Genomic DNA, 16,944 nt, shown 5'->3' with positions numbered 1-16,944 from the left:
TCGTTTGGGCAGTAAAGGCTTAAACTCGCCCAGAGAAAGGTTTGGCCATTGCTGGCTCCTGGGAAGTGGCCTCCGAGCCCTTGGAAGGTCCTGCCTGACAAGAGGGTCTTTGTGGCCTGGGGGCCTTGGGCCACATGGGTGGTCTATGCTAACAAAGGGATTTGTGTGGGGCCGGGCGTCAGCTCCACGTCTGGAGGGGCTGGAGACTAAGGTCAGCCATGCAGGGGGTCAGCTATGTTTGCAAAACTGACCCCCAATCAATACCCAGGACAGCAGGGCCACACATCACGGCTGGGAGAGGTCAGCGTGTTCATGTGGCTCCGTGGGGAGAGGGCAGCTGGGTGCTCCCGCCCGGTCTCCCCGGGGCCTGGCGCCTCTTCCCTTGACTTGTTTTCCTCCATATCCTTCACCGTGATAAACTGTAGCTGTGAGCACAGTGGCGTTTCTGGGTTCAGTGAGTCCTTCCTGCAAATCTCTGAACCTGGGGGTGGTCATGGGGACCCCAGGCTTGTAGTTGGTGTCAAGGGTGAGGTGACTTTGGGGATTCCTGAAATTTATGTCCTTTATTCGAAGTTCGGATTTAACCGGGTGTCCTGTGTTTGATCTGGGAACTTTCTGGGGGGCATGCAGCCTGAGCCGCCTGGCCCCTGCTCCCCAGGCTTCCCCCACGGGGACCAGCCTTGGGCCCTGTGCTCTGTCCCCTGCCCCTCAGCCCGAGGCCTCTTCGGCAGTGTCATTGGGGTCAGGCAGTGCCATGGGCCGCCTCCTCAGCCTCCCGGACCAACAGGCTCACCTCGAGCTGGCCCCCCAGGGCTGGGCCTGCTCTCCAAGGTGTTCGCTCCTCCCAGCTTCTGCCGTAAGGTGGCCCCTGTCCAACAGAGCGAGACGCAGCCCTCCCAAAGAGGACGCTGAAAGGCTCAAAACTCACCGTTACAGGAAACACGGATCCATGGGTCCCTCATCCCAGAATCCAGGCGCAGTCATTGCTGACTGATGAAATCGGCCTTAAGCATAGCGCCGCCGGGCCGCTGTGGCATGCCCAACGGGAGAACGTAGTGAGCTCTCCGACTCCGTCCTTTTGGTCTGCCCCCTGCAGAAGCGCGAGGTTTGTACCAACCCTGATGTGATGCTGTCCAGGGGGCTTCGATTTACTGAGATGATGAGAGTGTAGCCCCTTTGGTCCCCTCTCCCAGCAAGCCAGGGTAGCAGCCAAGTGGGAGGGATGTTGGGGCTGAGGCTGTCTTGCTGGGGGCGGTCCCCTAGGTGGTGGGGGACAGGAGGGGCCCTGAAGTGGCTCATGCTGAGAGTTATGTTTTTCTCCAGTACTGCAGCTGGTCGGGGAGCCAGGGGGCCAGCAGTGGGGGCGAGAAGAACCTACCCCAGCCTGCCAGCCCTGGACGGAAGCTCGCAAGGTCCAGGAGTGAATAGGGTGGGTGCCATGGGCACCCGCTGCCATCCGGCCAGCCACCCAGAGGGGTTTGACCAGCACCAGCGGGAGGGAGGGCCCAGGACACCCAGGGGGCTCTCCTTGCCGAGGTGGAGACGCCAGAGCAAGAAGGGTCCTGTGGAAAATGCTGCAGAGCAAAGGAGGGCAGGCCTCTGAGAATGACTTAGGACAGGAACCAAGAGACAAAAATTCCCAGCCTGCTCCTTCAGTGCGACGTATCAAGAAATGTTTGCTCCGCAGCAGGAGCAGAAGCTAGAAGGGGTCGGGCTGGGGGGAAAGGACGCGCAGAGGGTGACTGGGATGGGAGGAAGGCCGCAAGCAGCAGGGGACCCACAGCTCACAGAGGGGCAGGGCTGCTGTGGGGGTGGGGTGCAGGTGAGCCGCCCCTCCGCTTTGATTAGAGGGAGACGTGGAAGACAAAAGCCATAGATGCAACCTGAGATTTACGGAAGAAACCGGAGCAATGGGAGCAGAAGGAGTAATCAGATGTGACGTGGGAAGCCATCACGCGGAGCGGACCAGCGCTCTGAGCGTGCCCATTAAGGGGGCTGCTGTGAGAGGAACCCGTGCTTCCAGACGTGTTCTGGCAGAATCTTTGAATTTTAAAGATAAATAAAAAAGAACTCAGTAAGTAACTGGGCAGGAAAAACAATCCAGGGCGTGTCCTGATGAGCAAGCATCCGCAGTCCCAGACTTCTCCTCCGCAGTGCTCGTGGCGTGAACCAGGAGACGAACGACACTGGCGAGTCAGGAGGGGGACACTTGTCTGGAGTGGACGTCACATGAGCCGTGTGGCAGCTCCCGATTTGGAGGATGGCTGGTTCCCAAACTTGCGAGCCTGCGGGAGTCACCCCACCTTGGGCTTCTGGGGGATTAAAGCACTGAGGGAAATCGGGGGAAGAGCAGAAGCCAAGCCACGCCTCGGAGTCTGAGCCCTTGGCACCCAGGGCAGGGAAGGACCCATCGAGGGGCGGTGGGGCCCTCGGCAGGCCTGGCATCCTAGTCCTCGCCTCCAGACGGAGACCCCCGATTCCCCTGGGCACACGCACGTGCGGAAGGGCAGACCCCCAGCCGGGTGCTCGGTGGGGGCTCTCCTGGGCCCCCTGGTTTCGAGGTAACTTGGCAACCACACATGCAGATTCCTTCTAGAAAAGGGTCTCTCTCAGGAAGGATTCGTCAAGGAATTTAAAATCTAATTGCAACAAGGTGTTTTTTCTTTTTTTAAGAAAAGGATAAGCTTAGGAAAAAAGCCCCCATCGCAGCACAGCTGTCTGCAGGGACTTGGTGGGTGGGCGAGGCTCTCTTCCTGTTTCTTTGTATTTGATTTTTCTTGTTGAGAATAAGAACATGTTACTTTTTGTGGGAAAATGCTTGAGACTAAAAGAACGTTGTTCATTTACTGGTCCATAACATTTAAAGACCTCTTTTCTCCTTCCTGTAAAATGTAGACTACAAAACAGGACAGAATACTCCTGGGGTGTCCAGACAAGTACAGTGGAGCAGATTGGGGTGGGGATGAGCTCCCCGGGGGTGGGGGCCAGTCCTGAGCGAGGGGACGTCCACTGAGTGCCCTGAGCCTGAGCAGGGAACGTGGAAGGGGCACGGATGCCCATCTGGCCCGGCCCACAGGGAGCCCCTGAGGGCTTCCTGCTCTGCTTCCGCAAGTCTGTTCTCTCTGAACCTGCATGACCTCCCCTGTGTGTGAGCCGAGGGTGCCCGCGTGGGGCAGACGGTGTGGAGACGCTGGGAGTCCAGGGGACCATGTGGCAGGGCCTCTTGGCTTACCAGGCACTGCTCTGTGTCGGGTCTTCCCCCGCACGCTGCTCCTTCAGCCACAGCAGGCAAGGGCCCTGGAGTGGCCCCCAGGACAGGGGTCCAGAGTGTACCCCTAAATGTACCAAAGTCAAGAGTGGCCCTTGGGAGAAGAAGAGACGGCCCTGGGTGGAGTGGCCAGGAGGCCAAGGAAGGGGACTTCACGGGGCAGGGGGACCTCGAGGCTGCTGGTCACCCTCCTGTGTTATTTACCCGTTGGTGGCTTGTTGCAGACTGGGTGCTGGGCAGACAGGTGGGCGAGGTGTGGCCGCTGTCCTCAGGGTCTCAGCGTCCCCACGATCAGTGTGGCTCCAGGACCTGCTTGTTTGCCACCAGCCCATGCAGCTCTCACTCCCTCCCCGTCCCAGGGCTCCCATAAGTCTCTGTGTTGACCTCCCGGGCTCTCACATCTGCCTGTGCCAGCGCGGGCCTGCCCTGGACCCGGCGTGTGGCCTGCGTGGTGTGCAGTCCTGTACGTGCCAGGCTCACAGGGTTCCACTGACTTTCTCGAGTTCCCATGGCTCTGAAGGCCGCCAGCCTCTGGCCGCTTTGCCTGGTGTGCTTGCAAATGTCAGTGAGGTGGTGGGCCCGGGCCTTTCATGCACGCAGCGTCCCCATCACGGGGCCGCTCCCGGGAGGCTGAACTCGGGTGGGCACAATCGGGGACGTGGGCGGGCTCTTCCGCTGTCACTCCCCTGTGGCTGGGAGGGACCTGCCATCTGGGCATCCCTGGGCCGGGCCCTGCGTCTAATCCTTAACAGCATTAACTTAAACCCGATCATAGGGAAATACAGGAAGAAGAGCGAGAAGATCAGCGCACTCGCAAGGTTCTTGATCCGCGCGAGAACAAGGGATTGAGGACAACAGCGTGTGCTGGCCAACAAGCGGATCCAGATGGCACAGCGATCGTCAGAAAGCGTGAAACCCAGATGCGGCGGATGAAAGAGGGAGCTCACGAACAGGCAGGTGGATGGCTGTTCGTGGGAGAGCCCGCTGAGAGCTCTGGGCCTCCCCCGGGGGCTGTCTGTCTCGCGGACACGGCTGCCTCGGACGTAGTGTCTTCTCCACGCCATCTTGGGATGGATGTCTGTACCCCACCTACTGCCCCTCGCATTCCACAAGGCCCCTTCTCATGTGAATAGGGCCCGTGTCATCGTGCCCATTTCACAGACGGGGAAACTGAGGCTGGCAGGATGAGTGACTCCCGTTCCGGCTGCCAGCGAGGGCAGAGGTGGGGCAGGGACCTGCGTCCTTGTTCACAGATCCTGACGCTCACACCCCGTGAGCTCCGGCTGCTGCGATTTGATGAGGCGAGCCGTGGGCACCAATAAGAGACCGCCAAGGTCAGCTCGGTACAGCAGCTTCCGGGGGGTTGGCAGCGGGGCAGGGACCAGGGCTCGGTGGGGAGGGGGGTGACGGAGGGTCAGCAGGCTGCTCTGCCACCCCTCACCCAAGACTGCCGGGCTCTCACCTCTCGGATGCTGCTTTCCCGCATCTGCAGAGCGGCCGGCCCGTGAAGAGGGGCTTAAGAGGTGCGAGCGAGGCCCGTGGTGTCATGAACTGTGAAAGGGCCTCTGTTTCTGCTCTTTTCTGCGTGTTTTCTCTGCTGTTTATTTGCTCTTCAAGCACCCCCTGGAGAGGGACCAAGGAGAGGCCACCTCCGTCCTTGTGTCCACGTTCAGTTTAGCCCTGCTCCTGTGGCACCAGGTCCTCCGCTCCAGTCCCACTGGCCCTTCACTGTGGCCTGTTTCTCAGAGAGGTTGAACCATCCTGGCCCAGGGGATGGAAGACTGCACTCGCGGGCCAGGCTCTCTGCCACTCTCAGCTGGTTCATCTCCCACTACCCTCTCAACAATCAAGGGCGTTAGAGTTTTATCCCTGTGTACAAATGAGGAAACAGGCTTGCACAGGCCCAAGGTCACACGGAATTCAAACCATGTGGCTACAGAGTTCGTGCTCTTGACCATGGACACTCAAAGGTGGCTATCATAGAGATGAGGCTCAGAGAGGTTCCACAGATCACCCCAGGCCACACAGCACACTGGAGCCCATGTTGGAACCAGACTCTGTCCTCCTGCTTCCCTTCTGGGTCCCTGTTCTATGAATCTCCCAGCTCTCTGCGGGCTGACTCAGGAGGCATTGACAGATTTCTTCTAGGTATGGCACACAACGCATGGGGGCCATATGCCAGGCCGGGGTCAGGGAGCCAGGCTGTGCCTCTGGAGTCATAGAACTCTGCTCTGGAATGACCCTTGGAGGGGTGAGGTCTGGCCTCCCTGGCCCAAGCTGGGCTACCTGGAGAACACCTAGCCCTCTCTGGGCCTCGATGGCCCTATCGGAAATTCAGGGGCAGCCTCCTGCTGGGCACACCAGCCTGTGGGCCGCAGGGCAGGGAGCAGCTTCTGACCACAGTCGGTGGTCAGGTTGGGAGGCAGGTGTCTTGGCCGGGGTCTGGGAGGGACATTCCCCTGGGCAGTGGCCCCTCCCACAACCCTCTCCGAGTGGGCAGCCGCCTTGGGCCTCGCTGTCGAGGAAAAGCGGGGCACGGATCCCCCGGGCTGGGCCCATGGGTTGCGGAGCACCGCTGAGCCCTCTTCTTGGGCATTCCTCTGTGAGCTGCTCCCCACCTGCGCTGGAGTCAGTTGCCTGGGTGTCTGCTGGCTCCTATTTGCCACTCACCAGCGCCACGAGGCAGAGGTCCAGGCCGGAGCCCTGGTCTTTCAGCTTGGGGGGTGGCTGAGGTCTTAACAGCCCCTCTGGTAGAGGCCTCCCCCTCCTGCTCTCCTGGAATCTGCAGCTGCGGGGGGAGGAGTCCCAGCTGTGAGCAGACACAGAGAGGCCTCAGGGGAGCGGCGTCTGTGATGGATTGGGACCCATGCAGAGGCTTCAGGAGGCGAGGTGGGAGTGCTGACCGGGAGCGCGGTTCCACAGCCCCTGGGGAAAACCAGGGAGGGAGTCCGTCAGAGACATCATGCAGGCACAGGATTCCACAAGAAGCAGGACAGAGGACAGGTCACGGTCGAGGGCGAGTCTCCTGAGAGGCAATGTGAGGGCAGAGGAGACACACGGCTGGGTGTGCTGGCCTCAATGTGCAGCCTGGACGGAGGGGAGGGGGGTCAGGAGGTCAATGTGGACATGGTGCAGTGACCCCAGGGAGCCTGGAGTGATGCACGGGGCTCAGGCGGGCCTGACTGAGCATCTCCAAGGAAACAGCTCCTTCCCTTCATGCTCAAGATACTCCGTGGACCACTGCTCTCCAGCCGGTTTTGCTGCGTCCCAGGGTCTCAGGAGGGGCCCGGATCGTGGTCTGGAGTGGAAAGGGGGAGGTGCTGCTTCCAGTTGAAGCAGGACCTCTGCCAGAAATGGGTAGGTCAGGGTCAGTTCCCTGAGGGGAGATGGTGTGGCTAATGTCAGCAAGGGTGTCAGAGCCCAGCCACGCAGTGAGCCTGCACTGGGATTGCAGAAATAAAGGCAGTTTCCATTACACGGTCCAGGCTCTCTGGGGAAGGGTGGTCAGACAGGGTGTGGGCAGCAGTTGCAGGGTAGGAGTTCCAGGGGTTCAGGGCGGAGACAGCGAATCCAGTGGGACATGGAATTCCTGTTACTCTGCTAGGTCCTAAGCACTGGATGAAGAACACACTGGGCAATCCATCCATCCATCTTTCTATCTATCCGTCCATCCCTTCACCCCATCCATTCGCTCATCCATCTATCCATTGATCCATCCAGCCATCCAGCCAGCCAGCCATCCATACATCCACCCATCCATTCATTCATCTATTAATCCATCTGTACATCCACCCATCCATTCATCCGTCATCCATTTACTCATCTGTCTATCCATTAATCCATCCATCCATTCATCCATCCATCCATCCATCCATCTACATATCCATCCATCCAGTCATTCATCAATTATTTTGAGTGTCTGCTGTGTGCTAGACACCTTTCTGACCTGGGCTGGACAAGGGGGATGAGGAGGGCGGGTAAATAAGACATAGTCTCCATGTTCGGGAGCAATCATTGCTCTGTGCACAGCCCGTCTTCCTTGAGCGAAAAGCCCATACTCTTGAAAGGAGGTGGGTGGTCAGTTTTTGAAGACGTTCTCATGGTCAGTCCGTATTTGGGAAATTATTTCCTGAACTTCCCTCGGGACCTGACTCCATCTGGTTTCGTCTCCGGTCACCCCTTCTCTTGCCCCTGCCGCAGCCCCTCCAACTGGAAGCAGTATTTATCTTCCTCCTAAAGCTCAAACTTTGCTACATTTCCTAGACCTGGACTAGAATTTATGGTCGTTTTCTTCGACATCACAATCGCTGTTATCGATCATGATAATAAATCAGCGATGGACCCTCATTGGCCTAGCCTTGAGCTCCCCGACGCCCTGTGGGTGCTGCTGCCTGAGATTGCTCCCTCCTTCAACCCGGCTCAGGTCCTCTCCAATGCCGTTTGGCTGAACTCAGCTTTGCCAGAGCCAGCCCCTGTCCTTCTGGTGGGTCCCCAGGGACAGACGCAGATGATTCAGGTCAGAGCTCTTGTGCCTGCAACAACGCAATACCGTTTGAACTCTCCCGCACTTCCTCCTTGTCTGTGGCTCCTGGGCTGAGCACGGGAAGGGGGCCCTGGCCCTGTCCTGGAGAGAAAATGCAGGTGGAGGGCCCCACCTGACCTTGGGGGTCATGGCCACAGGGCATTTGCCACGTGCCACAGCTCGGGTATGGCTGTTGTTATTGGTCACACGTGTCTGCAAGCAGGCAGCCTGGGGGCTGGGGCGTGGAGGGAGGCCAGAGGGCCCAGTGGCCCAGCCTGATCTCTCTCTGTCCCCCAGCACTCTGCCCGTCTCTGATCCTGACTTGAGCTGGAGGCAGCAGACTTGGAGGAGCGGGGCCGGGACCCCTGTCCTGCTGCCAGCACCGTCTCAGGGCCCCGAGGACCAATTAAGCTGAAAGGGCCTCTCACCCCTGGGGAGTTAAAGTGCTTTTAAGAGGCCATTATTCAGGATTTTGTGATTTCTGCTTCCTAAGTGCTCTCCCCTTTGCTTGTCCTGACCTGAATGGAATTATTTCCATCCGCCCAATTCGGAAGAGGGGCCGGGCCTTCGCAACACTTGATACCTACAGCCCCCACCTTCCGCCCCGGAGGCCGAACGCACCCCCAGACTAGGAGAGCAGCAGCCTGGCCCGGCCACTGGAGGACTTCTCCTCTGGGGAGACTGCCCCCTCTCCTGGTCCCCAGCCCCAAGTGCCAGGTTAATTCATTGGCTTCTCCGTCAGTTTATTCATTTAGCACCGAGCTGTGGGGCATCTCCTCCTGGCCAGTGCTGTGTAAGTACCAGAGATCCAGGAAGGAAGGGACCCCATGGTTCCTGCCAGGAGCTCCGTCCAGTCACCACCGCCCAGCGTGAAGGCCCCAAGGTGCCCGGGGGGAGTTGTACGGCTGCGGGGCCGGCCGGGGTCCACTGAGGCTCAGCGGGTCTCAAGAGCCGGAACTCACTGCTGGCTTGTGATGGTTCTGTGCTTCCCAGGGGCCCGCCCTGACCACCCCCGCACCGGAGCCCCCGAGGGCAGGAGGGGTCTCCCCAACCGTGGACGTCTAGTGCTGGACTTCAGAATATGAGCACCGCATGGAGGGAACTCAGACCAAACTGAATCGAGCTGATCTGATGTAAGTTATGTTGAATCAAATCGAGAACCAGTGGTGGTAAGTTGAGCGGAGGACAGTTGGCAGGTGGAATGGGGGCGCGACTGGCGGGGTTGGGGGCGTGGGGAGGGGAGGCCTCGCCGCTGGGGAGGCGTGGGCTCAGGGCTGACCTTGGAAAGAGTTGCGAGAAGGAGAAATGGACGTCCCTGGAGCCAGGCCCTGGGATTGGGCTCCCCTTTCTCAAAGGGCCCAGGAGGGGCATGCTCAGCATGGAGCAACTTCCTTTGCTGGGTCCTCCTCGTCCCCTGCCCTCCAGCCTCCGGGGGCCTCTGCCCTCGGCCTTTCCTCTTCCCCAACTGCCCCGCCTCTGCGTGAGGCCAACACGTCTTATGGCTGTAACGCAACGACAATCCGCAGCTCACCACCTGGTCTGTCCAGCCCGGACCTCTCCTGTAGCGTCCACACCCTCGTTGGCTTCTGTCACCCGCCATCTCTACCCGGGTGCTCAACAATGCCTCAATGTGTCCGAAACAGAACTCTTGGGTTCCACCCATCCTGGACCTCCGACCCTCTTCCCTGGCTTGGGTGACAGTCAGGACCTGGGGTCATCTTTTCGGCCTCTCTTTCTCTCATGACCCACATCCAATTCTCCAGCCAATCCCACTGGTGCACCCTGTTTCCCCTCCACCGCCCCCAGTCTGGACCAAGCTGCCATCTCCCCTCGGCGTTTTGACAATGGCCTCTAGTGGACTCTGGCGTGCACCTTGCACTACAGGCTTTTCTCCAAGAGCGGGTCCTGTTGAAACAGTTAGATCCTCCCTTCCCTGCTCAGGACCCACCAGTGGCACCCCCCACTCAGAGTACAGCATGTCCTCTCCAGGACCGAGGCCCCCCTGAGCCCATGACCCCATCTCCTGCTCTTGACTGTCCCCGCGCTCTGCTGCAACCCTGCTGTCCCACTGGCCACAGCCGGAATACAGGATGCCCCTGCCCGGGGCCGTGGACCACTCCTCTGTCTGCTGGCTCCTCCCATGCTCCGTGCACCCCATGTGCATGGTGCTATGGACCTTTCATCCACGCCCAAACCCACAGCACCCTGACCACAGCCCTGCCCTATGCCTCCCCAGCACCTTTCAGCTTCTGCCCTACTACACAGCTTGTCTGTTCTGCTTGCTGTGGGCTGCCTGTCTCTGCCACTGGAATAGAGCTCCTGCAGGGCTAGAACGGCCACCCACCCTCTCCCGTCCCTCCGTGGGGCTGCGCTCCCTCGCGGCCTGCGGTTGGGCCCCATGGGGCCTCCCGCAGCTCTCCCGAGATGGGCTATCTCTCACCCTTCCTTTCTGACAGAGAATGCCCCAAATGAGCCTTATTTTCTCTCTATCTTCCTGCCGCCTTGCTGGTTGCATGAACCAGGCGAATGGTGGTGGGTCGGCATGGCAGGCTCCCTCCTCCGGCGGCCGGGAGCTGTGGGTGCCCGACCCTCTCATTAGGCTGAGGCTGTGCCCAGGGCCTTGCACTGATAAGCCCAGGAGTCCACTGCAGGCCCACTTGAGGCCAGGATGCTGTGGAACCTCCCAGAACACGGACTGGGCTGATGGGCTGGGCGCCACCTTGCAGACATTGGGGCCCCACTGGACACACAGGGCTGTCGGGGCAGCTGGGAGGAACCTTGACAGAGGGAGGATGCATGGCCACTGTCGTCATGCCCCAAAGGGTGATCCCGGGCACTTGGACCCTGGCCCAGGGGGCTGGGGCAGCTCAGATCAAGTGGGGTCCACAGAGATGCCAACTGGGGTTCAATTCAGGAGACAGCTGCACCCTGTCAAATCGATTCCAGGACGGGATGGCTGCCTGGGGGTGGGTGCCGCTGCTCCCCGAGGGGAACGAATGCCTGGTGGCCCCATGCGGGGACGCGCAGGGCGGGTGGTGGAACAGACGCAGGATTGCTGGGATTGGGCTGGTTACCATCCCGAGAGGTTGCTTCTCAGATCTGAGGCTTGCGGGGGCGGGGGGGGGGGGGGGTGCGGGCCGGCTTCCTGTGCTTGGTGGGGCTGAGGGCAGGGGATGAGGCAAAGCCGCCCCAGGACCGAGGGTGCAGAGACTTCGGGGTGCCCAGCAGGCCTCCCCACCTTGGTGGCCCCAGAGTGAAGAGGAGTTCTGTGCTAGTGGGTGGTCAGGGCCTCATCCTGGAGGGAGCTGGCTGCAGCACACCCCCAACGAGCAGAACAGACATTTTAGGGGGTCTAGGTCCTAATTCTTGGGGGTGCCCAGTGCGGGGGGGAGAGGCGGGATCCCATTTTGGGGGACGCTGCATGCTGGTGAGGAGCATACGGCCTTTCCCTTTGGGGTTCACTGGGGAAAGCTGGGCTCCTCCCGCGGGGGCTCTGTTTGATCGGGACCCAGAGTAAGGTCGCCAGGTTAGAATGACCACAGAGGTTTTAATTTCAGATAAAGGACGAATAATTTTTAGCATCAGTGTGTTCTACCCCCATGATCCCACCAGGGACGTACTCACAGTGAGCGAGTCTTCGAGTCTCCCTGGCGTTGGTCTTCATCTGGCAACCCCTCCGCCCGGGGCCAGGTTGACGAGGCAGACGCGACTCCTTCCCGGGCTTCCTCATCCGCACAGAGGTGGCACGGCGGGGACCTGACGCATACACCAAGGGGCGCGGTCCCAGCGGGTCCCCAAGACAGGAATCAGACCAAGACCTGAAGGAGCTCCACAGATGATCTCAGGTCCCTGGGGCCTCGGCCAGCGGCAACAGTGACCTGGGGCCTGTCTGGCTCTTGTAGCCGAGCTGCCCGCCCGCTGGGGGCTGTCAGAGGGTCAGTGGCCTGTGAAGAGACTGAGCCAGCCGCTCTCCTGTCTCTTGAGGCTTTCTCCTGGAGCCAGCTGGGTGCTTCCTCAGAGCGATCCTGCTGGCTCAGCCAGGACCCCCAGGGCTGGGCAGACCCGGGATTGTGCTGAGCCCTCTCTCGCTCCCTGGTCACACCGACACCAGGGTTGCGGCCCCTTCCACTCCCTGCAACTCTAGTAACAACTGTGGTGACCCCTTCTGTGTACTGGGCGCCTCTGAACACACACACTGTCCTCGGCACTCCGTGCTCACATCCATGCTCTGCTCAAATGTTGGTATCTCCACTTTACAGACAAGTCAACTGAAGCTCAGAAAGACCACATGACTTTCCCAAATCCCACAGCAAGCAGGTGGCAGAGCCCAGCAGGAGCCCCAGTCGCCCCCTCTAGAGCCATGCACTTGCCCTGGACCACACCACCTCTCACGTGACGGAAGGATCTCTTTAGACCATCCTGAACCACCACCTCCTCCAGGCTGTCTGCTCTGACTGTACCATTGCTTTTTTGAGTTCCGTGCACCTGAGTAGATATTTATGTCCTGACTTGCATTCTTCAGGACACCACAGAGGCACATGTCCCCACATGGGTTGTGAATCCTGGGAGCAGAGAGCAGGTTTTCTATTGTGCTGTTTCTTCCTAGGTACCAGGTAGTTACAAGGCCTATGTGAACGCTCAGAAAAATTCCTGCCCTTGCTGGATGGCTGACTGCACGTCCAGACCACTGCCAAGCAGGCACTTCGGCCCACGGCCCTGCCAGAGTCTTCTGGGCATCCTGGGCCCTTGCACAGGGCAGCCTCAGGATCAGGGTCCAGGCTGGGTAAGTGTTCACTGCTGTTCACTGCTCAGGAGGCGAAAGCTGCTGATCAAGCCAAGGAAAGGGTGGGTCAGCCAACCCCCACCCCACAGTCTCTGCAGCCCCTTCAGTGACAGTGTCATCTCGTTTGACACCCACAATCCTGGGAGGGACTTCATGATCCTTGTTGAACGTGGGGGAAACTGAGGCTCTGGAAGTGAAGTGACTTTCCTGGGGTCACCCCTGCACCCTGGGTGGGCCCCAGAGCTTGGACCTGCTTGCCTGTGTCCAGGGCTCCCGGCTCTCCTGCTCCCTGCACAGCAGTGGGCCCAGCAGCCCACGGTGGGGTAAGGGAGCCCCTGCCCAAGGGGCCCAGGGCACCTCTGTGTGATGGCACGTCCTCCTCTCTTCTCGTGACAGTTTGTGGGGGGACTCTCCACTGTCCCCTGACTGCCTGCATGTGACAGTAAACACTGTTTGGATCCAAAGCAAATTGGCTCTAATTAACCAGCCGCCAGATTATAGCTTGGAGGAGCCAGTGGAAAGGACGGGTCTCCCCGAGGGAGGGGGGAGGGGCCTAATTAACGTGGCAGCCAGGCCGCTCCTTCCACCAGACACTGTCTGCTCCTCTCCGCCGTCCTCCCGTGGGAGCATCCACCGAAACTCAGGACCCATCTTGACAAACGGTTCAGCTCAGCTTGGAGCAGCCTGTCGGGGGACAGCGCTTGCGATCTTAGAGGCCCACTCACTGTCGGCCATGTTTAGGGATGGAAGGAGACAGTATCTCCGTCACAAGAAAGGTCTTCAATGTCACCTTGACTGCTGTCATGAGTACCATAAACCCTGTAAGCATCTCTGTTGATGCTGTCACCACCACCATCACCGTGGTTACCACCACCACCTCCACCATCACCATGGTTACCTCTGCCATCACCATGGTTACCTCTGCCATCACCATGGTTACTGCCACAGCCTCCACCGTCACCATGGTTACCACATCACCACCCCTGGGCTGGATATTCTCCACCAGCTCTCCGGATCCACCCTCCATTGATCCAGTGTCTTGGGAGGCTGACCTTTGTGGAATGCATCAGTGAGCTACTTCCCTCTGATTCTCGTGGGTTCTGCCAACAGGAAGTGGAGGAGGAGGAGGAGGAAGCGAAGGAAGAGGAAGAAGGAGAGGAGGGAAAGAACGAAGGGGAGGAGGGACGCTCTGGGAGAGGCTGGAACTGTAAGGAACCACCGAGTGTGAGCAGGTGGGAAGAAGGAGGGAGAGAGTCCAGGGAGGGGTTGGAAGCCTGAGGTGATGTCAGCTCACATGCAGCTGTGAGCAATACCACAGAGAGATCCCGCACAGCCTGCACTCCTTTCCCCGCTGGTGGCATCTTCCAGAACAGTCACAGTAGCCCGACCAGGATGCTGATGTGGTGGGCTTCCTTTTAGGATTCCATTCTTCCTGTGGCATTGGGGTGGACTCGGAGGGTGGGAGGCACATGGGCGACGGCTCCTCCCTCCCAGCTCCCACTGCCCCCCACCCCACCCCCTGCAGAGAAGGGCCCGCCCCTGCCCTGCCCCCACCTCCTGCCCACTCTGCAGGTGGGAGAGAGGTGCCCTCTCTGCAGCCTGCACCTCTGTCCCAACGGCCTCACCATTGCCCTCCTCCCTGTGCTTGAGCCTCTGGAAATAGGTTAAAGAAGTTTGTTCAGGAGGCCGAGTCGGGCGAGGAGCGTGGTCCAGCCTCGTCCACCCCACCTTCTCCTCCGAGAACCCCACTCAGGAAAGAAAGGAGCACTGATGCTGAAATATTTAGGTTCTAACATACTGCTCTGGGGTGAATGTGGGTGCGACGGAGGCCCCAGTACTGTCCGCACAGCCCCAGGACGGGCTCCACGTGGGAAGGCCGACGGCCAGGGGATCGGGGCCTCTGACTGCAGACTGTTCCCACCCCCATCCCGCAGGCGCCGTGCAGACAAGGTGCTGAAGTTCAGTGTGGCCAGTTACGCTCGAGGTCCAGACCCACACGGAATACCTTCTCAGGTTGTGTCTCGTGTGACGCCTGCCGAATCTGGCAGCCCTCCTGTCTCCCCCGCTTGTAGGAGGGTGGTGCTGACCCAGGCTCGTCCACGAGGCCGCAGCCTCTGAGCCCAGCCCTGCCTGGTCCCGCCCTCGCGGGCTCCGGGTCCGGCTAGGGGCAGACAGAGGGACAGTTCTCACCCAGGGAGGCCCGGGGAGCCGCGGTGGGCAGCACCTGCAGGGCATTCGCTCCCATGGTTCCTGGGCCCCAGTCTGACCACAGGCCCAGGTCACTGCAGAGCTCTCTGTAGACAGCGGTGGACTGAAGGGGGGACCAGGTCTGGCCACCACCCCCACCCACCAGCCCACCTGCTCTCTTTAATCCCCGCACCTTGGGCAGGTGGACGCGGTTCTTACCCCTCGCAGACGAGCAACCAAAGCTTCAGGGACCAGAGGCGGAGGGGTTGGCGTCTGAGCTGGAGGACCAGCTCTCCCATGACCACCTCCCACCTGGCGTCCTGGCTCCCGGGGGCCTCCAGGAGGGGGAGTGCTTGGGGAGAGGCCGGCGTGTGCTCCCAGCAGGTTATGGCCTCCTCATGAGGAAGCAAACATCAGCGTCAACGCCATCAGGAAGAGAAACGTCTCCCCTGCTGGTTTAGGGCCTGGATTTAGAAACGCTCCCAGTGTGTCCTGCCTTCGGTCTGGAGAGACCTCCCCGCGTCTCCGCCTCCCTGGTGCGCTAGCTCCCACGGGCTCCCACGAGCGGAGGTCTGACGGTCCTGATGGCCCATCGCAGCACTGGGATGGTAAAATGATTATGCCCGTTTCACAGTTGAGGACGCTGAGGCTGGGAGGGGCAAGCTGCCGGGAGAAGGCCGCCCCATGAGCCGCAGCGCTGGGTTCCATGGGCAATCTCTTATGTTGGGATTGTGTGTCCACAACTGCCTGAGATCCTTATAGTGACGGGGATCTCACTCCTCCCAGCCTGCCCCACTGTCTGCATGTGTCCCTGTCTTTCCCCCCGGCCCCCGCCAGCCGTGGCCTCGCACACCCAAATCGCTTCCTTTTCTGGGGGATGCGGACCAGATCTTCCCCCTCAGGGTTCTCACCTGGTTCCCGGACATCCTGGCTGCCATCCAGGTGTCCCCCTCGGAGGGAGGGCCAGGCTGCTCGGGGAGCAGCCGGGTGTCGCGTGGCCTTGCAGGAGGCCAGGGTTTGAGCCACTGGCAGGAACCCGTTCTGCCGCTCAGGAGCTTCGTGACCTTGGGCAAGTCCCTCCCTGACGTGAGCCTCAGTTACTTTCTCTGTGAAATGGGGGCAGAGGCTGCGTGGGTCTTAGACGACGTTTGTGAGAACAAGCGGCCTATGTGGGAATTCAGGAAATATCGGCTCCTCGTGCCCTCTCCCTGCCAGTCCCAGAAGGCTAGGTGCTGCACCGAGCAGACGGGACAGACAGGAGGTGGCCTGCAGCCCTCTGGCCCGAACAGGACTCCCATGGGTGGCACCGGCCGTGCCCACGGCGCACAGAGGCCAGGCCGATACTCCATTTCAGTTCCACCCCTGAAGGGCCCCATGGGCCCTGTGGGCTTCCTCTCTCCTTATTCTTTCCTTGAGGAGCCCGCTTGTCGTGAGTCTGACGCCCAGCGACGACAGCGCCCGGCTGGTTTTATGCCGGCCCGCATAATGCGCCAGCATGCTAAATCTCCTTGGCTGTGCATGAGCGCATCCTGGGGAAGCCGAGTAAACACCATCGGGGCCAAGCGGCCACTCGGCGCCTCCCCAGAGAATTCAAGATGCTGCCACGCCACTGTCCCCGCGGTCCCCGGCCAGGCTTCCAGTCCCCGAGGGGGAGGCCGGGGCCCGGGGCTCCTTGCTGTCCAGAGCCAGCCTCCCAGGCCAGCCTCGCCCCCGGTTCCTTCGCTTTCCCTCTGCATGTTCCATTTTCTGGTGTGAAGGACAAAAGCCGCCGCCCGAGCCCCTGGCAAGGTGTTTCCTAGACTTCCTCGGGCTTGATGGGCACGAAGCTCTGCAGCGGCCACCCGCCCACTTCTTTTGGGGTCAGATGTGCCCACCTGTGAGACTGGGCCGTGCCCTCCCTTCGGCCAGCTCCCCTCGGCCTGCTCGCGTCCTTCCAGGTGAGTCACGCTTTAGATCTGTGGGCCAGTCCCGGGGCCCTGCGACCCCCTCAGCCAGTCTGAACCTCAGGCCGTCTGACTCAGGCTCTAGGGCAGGCCGGTGTCTGCACCTTCAGAAAGGGCCCCACAGGTTCTCAGGGGCTTCTGAGGTGGGGACGCCAACACGGGTGGGCTTTGGAGGGTCTGGCGAGGAGGCAAGGTGAGGATCGGGGGTCAGTGAGTGTGGGACCCTCAGGTTCCACAGACT

The 16,944-nt window shown here is 60.5% G+C and overlaps 1 long non-coding RNA gene across 1 annotated transcript; it reads right to left on the bottom strand.

Annotated features, from left to right (window-relative positions):
- Nucleotides 1-2,771: 2,771 nt before the first annotated feature.
- LOC138915487 (uncharacterized) lies at nt 2,772-13,799 on the bottom strand. The gene is made up of 2 exons (XR_011421494.1): nt 11,415-13,799; nt 2,772-6,193 (listed from the first exon to the last, which is right to left on the bottom strand). It is a non-coding gene; the product is annotated as an uncharacterized lncRNA (long non-coding RNA).
- Nucleotides 13,800-16,944: the final 3,145 nt, after the last annotated feature.

This window comes from Equus caballus, chromosome 9 (assembly GCF_041296265.1).
Source record: "Equus caballus isolate H_3958 breed thoroughbred chromosome 9, TB-T2T, whole genome shotgun sequence".
NCBI classification, from domain to species: domain Eukaryota; kingdom Metazoa; phylum Chordata; class Mammalia; order Perissodactyla; family Equidae; genus Equus; species Equus caballus.
Note: the sequence above shows the minus strand (reverse complement) of the source record. Positions and strands in the feature narration are given on the sequence as shown.